The sequence below is a fragment of the Mobula hypostoma genome, chromosome 13 (genome assembly GCF_963921235.1).
Source record: "Mobula hypostoma chromosome 13, sMobHyp1.1, whole genome shotgun sequence".
NCBI classification, from domain to species: Eukaryota; Metazoa; Chordata; class Chondrichthyes; order Myliobatiformes; family Myliobatidae; genus Mobula; species Mobula hypostoma.
In genome coordinates this window covers 45,473,936-45,484,192 of record NC_086109.1, presented here as the reverse complement: position 1 = coordinate 45,484,192, position 10,257 = coordinate 45,473,936, and the positions used below count along the sequence as shown (strand labels likewise).

Sequence of the window (10,257 nt, the reverse complement as noted above, 5' to 3'; positions counted from 1 at the left end):
ATTACTATCATCATGGAGATGAGCCTGAAGGCCCACAATCAACAATTCAAAAAGAGCTTCTTCCCCTCTGCCTTCAGGTTTCTGAATGACCCATGAGCACTACCTCATTATTTCTTCTTTTTTACACTATTTTTTTTAATTTAGAGTTTCACGCCACGTCATGTACTATGTCTTTGTGGGTAGAACTCAAAAATAAGAAAAGTACAATCACTCTAATGAGATTATACCAAAGACAGTACCCTCCCCCTCCCCCCCCCCACTCCACCACACCAATAGCTACTGGAACAATGAGAAACAGACATGTAGGCAGATGAGCATTGTTGTGGAGGATGACTTCAAATCGCCTTATCTAGACTGAGACCAACTTAGTGCAAAAGGTTTCATTCACTCATTCAACTTCCCTCGCCTCACTGAACTGCTCCCACAACTATGGACTCACTTTCAAGGACACCTCATCTCATATTCTCAATATTTATTGCTTATTTATTATTACTATTATTTTTATTCTTAATCAGCCTAAACTGGTAAAACCTGAGGTACAGGTACAGTATAGCCAAGCACACTCATTTCTCAATTGCTAGGAAATTTCGAACTACTCTAGTGGTATTTAGTAATGTGGCTTTCTGGAGATTTACATAAATATTGCTGTGTAGGTCTAATTGTTTAATGCTATTGTGTAATGACTTTGGGATGATACCAGTTATAGATATTACTATTGGGCCAATTTATAACCTGCTCATGTTTCATAATCTTTCGATTTCCTCTTTCAATTCAGCATATTTCTGGTGTTCTTCACTTACTGATTTCTGTACGTTATGTGTGTTTGGATTGGCTACATCTGTTAAGTCAGTTGTTCTTGCTTGGTACATGGAGCTTAGAAAAATAGAGGGCTATGGGTAAGTGTAGGTAGTTCTAAGGTAAGGACATGTTCCGCACAGCTTTGTGGGCCAAAGGACCTGTAGTGTGCTGTAGGTTTTCTATGTTTCTATATCTTGTAGAATTATATCTAGGCCCTATCTGTAATATCATTTGGAGGACTCTGACTCTAAAATTGGATCAGGCTTGTATTTATAGTAAGGTATGGGTTTTTTTTATCAGTTTGCATTTTAAAGCAAGATTTTAGTGAATGATATTTGCCAATTAATTGTCCCTGTGTAAGTAATCAGATTGAGTTAAACTGCTACAAAATCCTGAAATGTGCTGCATTGTTCTGGTTTCTCTTGGCATTTTCTGCTTTGCAGTGTTATATGCATTTTTGATTTTTTTTGTGTGTTAACCACCTGGTCCTATATTGCCACAAGGAGTCCCTCTGTTTCTGGGAAGAGGTCTCCAACTCAGAGCCAGGCATTCGGCGCTTCCTTGTCGATACCTAGTCTGCTCAGATCGTGGGATGTCTTCCGCGGAGGGCCATGATCTTCAATGGTTAACTTTTTCTTCATTTTTCTCAGTTGTGCTTTCATTTAAGTTTAGTCGTGTGTACTTAGCAGAAGCCGGCTTGGGCTTGGAGCAAGATATTATGCCAAAAAATACATTAATATAGGTATAGTGAAAACTGTTTATTGCCTTTGTTATGTTTTTACAACTGAATTCTGTCTGGCAGATTTTCTTAAGCCTTGAATTCAATTCTGTCAAAAGTTTTCCCTTTATCACACCATGATCTATTTTCTTTGTTTGTTGATATCCCAGATTCGTACGTGTTTTGTATTCATCTATCGGTTGTATTGTATCCAGCTGCTCTGTTTTCTATTCTAACTCTATTGCACCTTTCGTTATGCTTAATGTTCTGCACTTACCTAGTCAAAATTTCATGTTTGTATATTTAGAAAATAGCTCTACTATTTGAATTAGTTGCTTTATCTTTACTGATGGAGCATATAATTTCAAAATTGCCAATATATTGTTGTGTCAAGGGATAACTCATGTAATTCTGTCTTAGTTGACACTCTATTTTTCTCTGATAGCTGTTGTTCGCCAAATCAAGGGTAATGACACATTCTACAGTTGTTGGCCAAATCAGAGGTGATAACGAATTGGCATATGGGAAGGAAATTGAAAATCTGGTTGGATGGTGCCACAACAACAACAACCTCTCACTCACGTCAGCAAAACCAAAGAGCTGATTATTGACTACAGGAAGAATAAACCGAAAGTCCAAGAGCCAGTCCACATTAGGGGATCGGAAGTGGAGAGCTCATTGGAGTTAACATATCAGAGGATCTATCCTGGGACCAGCACAAAACTGCCATTACAAAGAAGGCATGGCAGAGCCTCTGCTTTCTTAGAAATTTGCACAGATTTGCCATTTCATCTAGAACTTTGACAAACTTCTATCGATGCACAATCCTGAATGGTTGCATCACGAACTGATATGGAAACACCAATGCCTTTAAACAGTAAAGCCTACAAAAACCCAATCCATCACACGCAAAGCCCTCCCCACCATTGAGAACATCTACAAGCAGTGCTGTAAAGAGAGTTAACAATGTTGATGATTAGAGGGACATTGGGGTCCAAGTTCACAGCTACACAGGTTGATTGGGTGGTAAAGGCAGCTTATGGAGTGCTTGCCCTTATTACTGAGGTACCAAATTCAAGAGTTGGGAAATTATCTTGCAGCTTTTAAAACTCTAGTTAGGCGATGTCAGGAAAATTGCATTCATTTCTGGTCACTACATTATAGGAAGGATGCAAGGCTTTGGAGAGGGTGCAGAAGAGGTTTACCAGAATGCCGTCCGGATTAGAGGGCATGTGCTATAAGGAGAGGTTATACAAACGTGGGTTGTTTTCTCTAGAATGGCCGAGGCTGAAAGGAGATCTGATAGGGGTTTTTATGATAATATGAGGCATAGGTAGAGCAGACAGCCAGTAACCTTTCCCATGGTTGAAATGCCTAATACTAGAGGGCATGAAATGAAGGTGAGAGGGGGTAAATTCAAAGGAAATGTGCTGGTGGAAGAAATACAATAGAGGTGTTTAAGAGGCTCTTCGGTACAGTAAAGAATATACAGAAATGGAAGTATATTGGAATTGTTTAGGCAGAATGGTTGAGTTTAATTGGGTATCTGACTACTAGTCTGGCACAAGATCGAGGGCCAAAGGGATTGTTTTGGTGCTGCAGTGGTCTATACTCTATGTTCCTTCTAAATGAGTGATGATAATCTGATTTTGAGCTGCCTTGACTCCTTCCTTCAGACTCTTTTGCTCACACGGATCCAGTCAGAGGCTCCCTACAAGCTTTAACCTAGTATGGTGTGATATCTTCTTTCACTGACCCTCACACCTTCTCCTGTTCAGAGTCGATCAGGGGCACAGACATCAATCAAGACCAACTCCGACTGGAAGATACTACCAAGGGGCTGTTCTGTCTTCAGTTCAGTCAGCAGCAAGAAAGAAAATCTGGGAGGCAGATCGCCATGATGGCGATGCAGAAGAAATCAAGGTAGCAGCAGGGGGTTGCCGCACAGCAGGAAGAGTGAAAGCAGCAGCAAGGGGGAAAGCGGTCAGAACATCTATTATGCCTCAGCTCCAGCTCATCACTCTCTATCACAGAATGCTCTTTCAGCTGTGGTTCAACACTCGAGTGTAAGGGGCAATCAGCTACTTCTAGAGGAAACTTTCCTCCACCTTTCTGACAAAGATTCAGCATCTGGAACCTGCTCATATACATGTCAAAACCTGCAAAGATTGAATAAAATAGAATTGGCTACAATGGGAACTTATCATCCGGAACAATCTTGTTCCTTGTGCATTGATACGTCCTACCTCTGAAATTTTCTAGTTAACTACCTGAACAAAGTAAGTAAACTCAGAGACTTTGACAGTTCATCTTAATACATTTTAAAAGTCAAGGAAAAGATAACATATAGATTAAGAAAAATCCTTGTGAAAGGAAAGTGTTAAAGGAGTATGAGTCATCTTTATTTAAAAGGAAGATCAAAAACCCAAGGAATTGATTACCTATTCAACTCGACATGTAGGAAAGATGATGTAATTTTTATTCTAAGATAATAATCATATGAAAATAGAATCAAGAGTTGAAAGCGTAGATTTCAAAAGAAAATATGTTGAACTGCTCTGACTGAATTGTTTTTAAGTCAAGGTGGACAAAGGTAATGAGCAAGTATGAGATGACTGCATTTTCAAAAGGTCTCCTGACTGAGCTGATGTCATGCAGCTAGCACAAGACACAGAATACTTGAAAGTCTATACAACAGAAAAGTACGTAAGGATTTAAAACAGGTCCCTCCATCCACTCCCCACGTTTATACTGATCAAGTCAGCAGTTCCCTGCAAACTCCAATAACCCAAAAGACAAAGAAAGGTTTCCCAAATTGAACCTTCTTTTCTGATTATTTTAAAACCTGAAACCCACTGCTAACTTTAAAATGTTGCCGTCAAGAACTTAACTTTTCTGCTTTAGAAACAACACTTTATATGCCACTAATAAATTTGCTGATGATACCATGGTTCACAGAATCTCAGATGGAGATGAGAGGGCGTACAAGAGCGAGATATACCAACTAATGGACTGGTGCCACAGCAACAACCTTGCACTCAATGTCAGCAACACTAAAGAGCTGACTGTGGACTTCAAGAAGGGTAAGGTGAGGGATCACATACCAGTCCTCATAGCGGGATCAGAAGTGGAGAGAGTGAGCAATTTCATGTTCCTGGGTGTCAATATGTCTGAGGACCTAATGTGGACGCAAAATATTGATGCAGCTATAAAGAAGGCAAGACAGAGGCTATATTTCATTAGGAGTTTGAGGTGATTTGGTTTGCCAACTAAAACACTTGAAAACTTCTACAAATGTACCATGCAGAGCATTCTGACTGGTTACATCACCATCTGGTATGGGAGGGGAGGGAGGCTACTGCATAAGTTGAGTTGTAGAAACTTGTAAAATTAGTCAATTCCATCATGGGTACTAGTCTGCATTGTATTCAAGGAGTGGTGCCTTAGGAAGGCAGCGTCCATCATTAAGAACCTCACCACCCAGGGCATGCCCTCTTCATATTGTTACTGTTAGGAAGAAGGTACAGAAGTCTGAAGGCACACACTCAGCGATTCAGAAACTGCTTCTTCCCCTCTGCCATCCAATTCCTAAATGGACATTGAACCAATGAACACTAACTCACTACTTTTTTTGTTTTTTTTTTACAGTACTTATTTTAACTTATTCAATAGATATATATACTTAATGTAACTCAGTTTTTTCTCAATATTTATTATGTATTGTATTGTACTGCTGCCATAAAGTTAACAAATATCACAACATATGCTAGTGATATTTATTCTGATTCTGACTTTCTATACTAGGCCAAGAGTCCTGTTCTCAAACTGATTAGACCATGTTCTCTGTTCATCCAAATGTCATAAATTCTACATTAATGTTTTAAGACAATGACAATTCCAATTAAGGATAATTTATAAATCTGTGACACTGTATGAGAAACTATGGATAATACTGTGACAATAATATCACAAAAAAGGTTACACAATTGGCAGTTGAATTTCAATGTAGTTAAGTGCAATATAGTGCAAAATTCAGGACACCACATGTTTCTTAGATAATGCAATTAAATTATTGCTGAAGATTTAAAACTTAAGATTCATGCTAAGATCACCATTAAGATTACTAAAACTTAGGCTCAGAATCCACATCAGCCACTTTAATTGCGGAAATTTCAGTCCTAACACTGAACCTGCAATTAATTTTCCCACAACAGTGATTACATTTAGCAAGTAATCAACTGGCTTGAGGAAGAGCAGTGGTTATGAAAAGCACTGTGGAAACTCAGGTGCACAAAAACGAATTGCTACACGACGGAAATCCGAATACAAAACATGGAGTTGAAAAACTACTCAGCAGGTTAGGCAGAATCTGCGTGGAAAGGTTTGTTTCAATCTTAAACTTCATCGATGTAACCTACCCTGCCGTGGTTTCCCAGCATTTTCTATTCTATGTATCTGTATCTTGAGCTGTAGTGTTATTATTGCTAATGCTAACAGTTATCTTTTAAATGAAGTGGGGGGAAAAAAAGAAAAGCCACTGGTTAGTAAGACGTTCGACCAGGACACTACATTATGATTCTGCCCAGGCCCAGCTGCAAACAATGCACACCTTCAGAGTAACAGCAGCAGCAGCCTGTCTCCCACTAGTCCGACGTTGTATTTCCACCCGTTCCCGAGTCCGCAAATATGCCATAATTCCTACACAAGCAAACATTTCATTCAACATGTTAATTGGCGTTCAGAAGAAAACTTTATCCAAACCCTGATTGACATACGCGAACTCAAGTTCAGTTACTAATTTATCTATACAGGTTCCGAGGCGGTTCTCCGGCTTTGTGACCGGTGAGCTGCCCAGGAATCTGAATAGGTCAATCTCTGCTCTCGCCAACGCAACTGGTACGAGTTCAAAGTGCTAGATTAGGGGCGAACCCAAAAGGCCTTCGGGACCCCAGGCGCTGAATGTGCCGTTCGTTTTGTCCGCCCTGTTGCGCGTGAAGCATTTGGAACGCGACTAGACGCCGGGGCGGGGCAGCCAGTGTCAGCCCAGGACTCTGAATTAACGCATCATCAGCTTTGCCGCGGTGTGGATGACAGCGGTCGATGCTTGTTCGGGGGCCGGCGATTCCCGCCACAGCGCTTCCTGCCCTGGTGCATGGCGGTCGCACGGAGGAATTGTTGGAAAAAAAGGTTAGTAAAAATTTTTCCCAGTCTGCGTTGCAGCAGCCGCTGGCTCGGAGAGGCGAAGGGAGGGAAGGCGGGCGAGACGCGGCCGGCCCAGGCAGCCCCACCTCCCGCTGCCCTCCCCATTCAAATCCCCAGCTGACTCGGGCCTACCTCAGGCCAGTCCACGCGGCTCTCCCCGCTGCCCTGCGCTAATGGATCAAATCTTGTGGGAGAAACTCCCACTCCCCCCCACCCCCGCCCTTTGGGAGTAATGTAAAACCCCGCGTCGTTGGGCCGATGGCGACGGCGAACCTGAGGCCAGGTCGGACAGTGGTGGCAGGCGAGTTTACCGGTGACTGACCCGGCTCGGGGCGGCACGTCGGTACGAGGTGAACACACAGGACTGTCGGGGATACACTGCAGGCCGCTCAGTAGCTACGGAGAGGGAGCAAGCACCTTCATGCGTGGAGGGTGCAGCCTGCGCCTGAGGTGGCAAGGGAATGGGTGCTGATAAACCATTTTACTGATTACTGCCTTCGGACACTTGTAAATGTGTATATGTTTTTGGTTTTCAATTCATTGAACACGAAGTGTTGACTTTCAGTCTTGCTCTTCTCTATCACCAATTACTAGGAGTTAACGAGGTTTGGGTGTCTTTCATAATGAGTTTTATAATACGCTTATTTGTACCAATCCAGTTCCAGCCTGGGCACGTTTTATTTTCCCCATTTCTAGCTTCAAATTTTCAACTTTGTCTAATGTAGTGATGTAAATTTTTTGCAATGCTCCGCAAAATTAAAATTTGAAAGTGCATTCTAGCCAATATGCCAATGCAAATTCACAATAAAATTCAAATAACTATACATTTTTGTCTAGTCTTCTATAGATTTTAACATTGGTACTTCTAAAGTACACTAGTATTTGTGATCTGATTATCCTGTAAATAATTTTTTGGCATTTATTGTATTTCTTACAATTAAGTTAATTGATAATTATATTTAAAAATTGTAATATTTTACTTGGTATTCCTGAATCCTTTGATTTTTATAGATGGTAGAAACTGGAGTATTTAGTATACAAAGTCTGATCAGGTCTTTTCACCAATTTAAACATCAAAGTACATATTAATTCAATGAATTTTTCAATACAAATTTTCTAAGGAATTTTTTTCAGATTAAGGATAAAATGCAAAATTATTATTGCAGGAATGGCTAGCATTAATAGTGCCATCTTTAGCACCTGAAAGCACCAAGGCATTTATCTTTTGTAACCAGATATTTTTCTGGTTCATCTGGAGGCAGTGCAGTTGTGTAGCAGCTAGTGTAATGCTTTGTGGCACAGTGATCGGGGTTCAATTCCTGCTGCTGTCTGTATGGAGTTTGTGCGTTCTGCCTGTCACTACATGGGTTTCCTCCCACATATCAAAGAGCTAGGGGTTAGTAGGTTGTGGCCACACTGAATGGAGTTTGTACATTCTCCCCGTCATTGCATGGGTTTCCTCCCACATTCCAAAGAGCTCGGGGTTAGTAGGTTGTAGCCATGCTGTGTTGGCACTGAAAGCATGCCGACAATTGTGGGCAGCCCCGGCACATCCTGGGATTGTATTGGTTGTCAGTGCAGACGACGTGTTTCACTGTATGCTTCGATATACATGAGACCAATAAAACTCATTTTTAAAAACTATCTTTAATTTTTAGGGGCAATATACACTGATTTCGATAGGTGAAGTGCAGTATATTCAGTTGGTCATTTGCATGTATTGCTCGTAGGTATTTACCTTTTAACTTTTTAGAGTGATATTAAGAGTTAAATGGGATTTAAGAAAAATTGTACTTTAAAGTCTACATTGGGGCCAATAGTTAATTGCATTTACGATGTTGAGTACAGTTAAGAATTAATACGGTGCAGGAAGCAAGTATATTTTGTTCATGTTTTACCTGTAGGAATTAACATTGGATGGGAAATAGAGGAACGAGGATGGTGGTGAATATTGGTAGTTCGGGTTGGGGTACTTGATGTTGCGGTGTTTGCTGAGCTCGGCAATTAGCTTGCAGATGTTTCATCACCAGTGTGCAGTTGGTGTTTCTCTCTGGGAGAGCTCATGTTTATACTGCACCCTGTTCGTTTGCCTTGTCCGTTGTCTTTAATGGTACCTTGGTTCTTGAGACAAGCTTTCTTAAAGTTGCTGTTTGTGTGCAATTGTGATGTTTGAGCTGTCATTTCTGATATATTCTTGATGCAGGACAAAGTCATGCATTTCATTGCATGTTGAGTAGTGTCTGCACGACCTTAAAAACAATCGACAAAAGCAATGTGGTGTACAGGATCACCTGTGGATATTGCAATAAGACCTGCATAGGCCAGACAGGATGTAAACTCTCAATTCGTTTATGGGAACACAGACTGGCAGCAAAGAGACATGGTCCATTGTTGCTGATCTCAGTACTTTAAGAGCAAGAAGGATGCTACTTGAATTGGGACAATGCAGAAGTTCTGGTGCTAGCAGACATGAAAATTCTTAGAATTATGGTTCTCTTATAACTGTAAACAAACATATCGAAATCAACGTCATCTGTGATCCCCTAAGTGCAAAAGAAACTTGAGCCAATAGAACTCAGAGGTCAACTGAAGGGGTAGCCAATCTGGACCGAGGCAAGCTAACAGGGTGCTATATAAACACACGCACCCCCAGATAGAAACACCAGCAACTGCACACTGAGGATAACGACTGGTGACGAAACTTCTGCAGGCTAATTGCCAAGCTTGGCGAACACTGCAACATCATAAGAGGAGCTACTGGAAATTGAAGCTGTGGCTGAATTACAAGACTTTTTCAAATTGGGCAGAGATCAGATGTTAGGATGCAGGGGCATATTGAGAGATTAGCAAATAAGTTTAAAGCAGAAGGCCAGACTTGGACATTTGAAGAAGGTTGCAACAGTATGGTGAAGTAAGGTAATGGAAGGTAGTGTAAATGATTGCAGATTCAAAGTCATTGCATTGCAGCGGGCCAGTGTAATTGATCATTTATAAGCAGGTTAATATAGAACAAAAGTGGTGCAATAGATTGTTGTGTAGGAGTTAGCATACCTAGCCAGTTAGTGGGGGACAGAAGTAATGAGGTTATAAATGAGACAGGGATGAAAGACAGTTAAATTTGAATTAGATGGTCTTGATTATGGATTACAAATTGGAAATCAAAATGTCATGGTACATTGAACAGGACTGGGGTTGATCTGAGGAAAATAAGTGCATAGAAAACTTCAAATACACAGTCAATGAGTAAAACTTTAAGGCTTACATGATCTCAAATATCAACAATACAAGAAGTGTTAATAATTTATTACAAGGTATTGGTTGCTGTTGCTGAAACTATATGATAAGCAGTTCAAAGTTACACTAGCTAAATGTAGATAGGACATGACAATCTGTTGTTGCATTTTACATTTGTCTACATAAATTTCCTATCTTAATGCCACAGTAGTGTTGAGGTTTGCATGACACTATTACAGCTGGGGGCATCAGAGTTCAATTCCAACATAACCTCTGAGAAGTCTATACATCCTCCCTGTGGAGTT

At 40.7% G+C, this 10,257-nt stretch overlaps 1 protein-coding gene across 4 annotated transcripts in view; it reads left to right on the top strand.

Annotated features, from left to right (window-relative positions):
• The first annotated feature begins 6,588 nt into the window (after positions 1 to 6,588).
• LOC134355567 (zinc finger protein 76-like) overlaps positions 6,589 to 10,257 on the top strand; it is a 101,531-nt gene continuing 97,862 nt past the window's right edge. For 2 of the 4 annotated variants that reach the window (XM_063065613.1, XM_063065609.1), the window contains exon 1: positions 6,727 to 7,068. The gene's annotated coding sequence lies outside the window, so the exon portion shown is untranslated. Of the gene's footprint in view, positions 6,704 to 6,726; positions 7,069 to 10,257 lie in introns of those variants that run through there. The other 2 variants (XM_063065610.1, XM_063065611.1) reach the window with 2 other exon arrangements.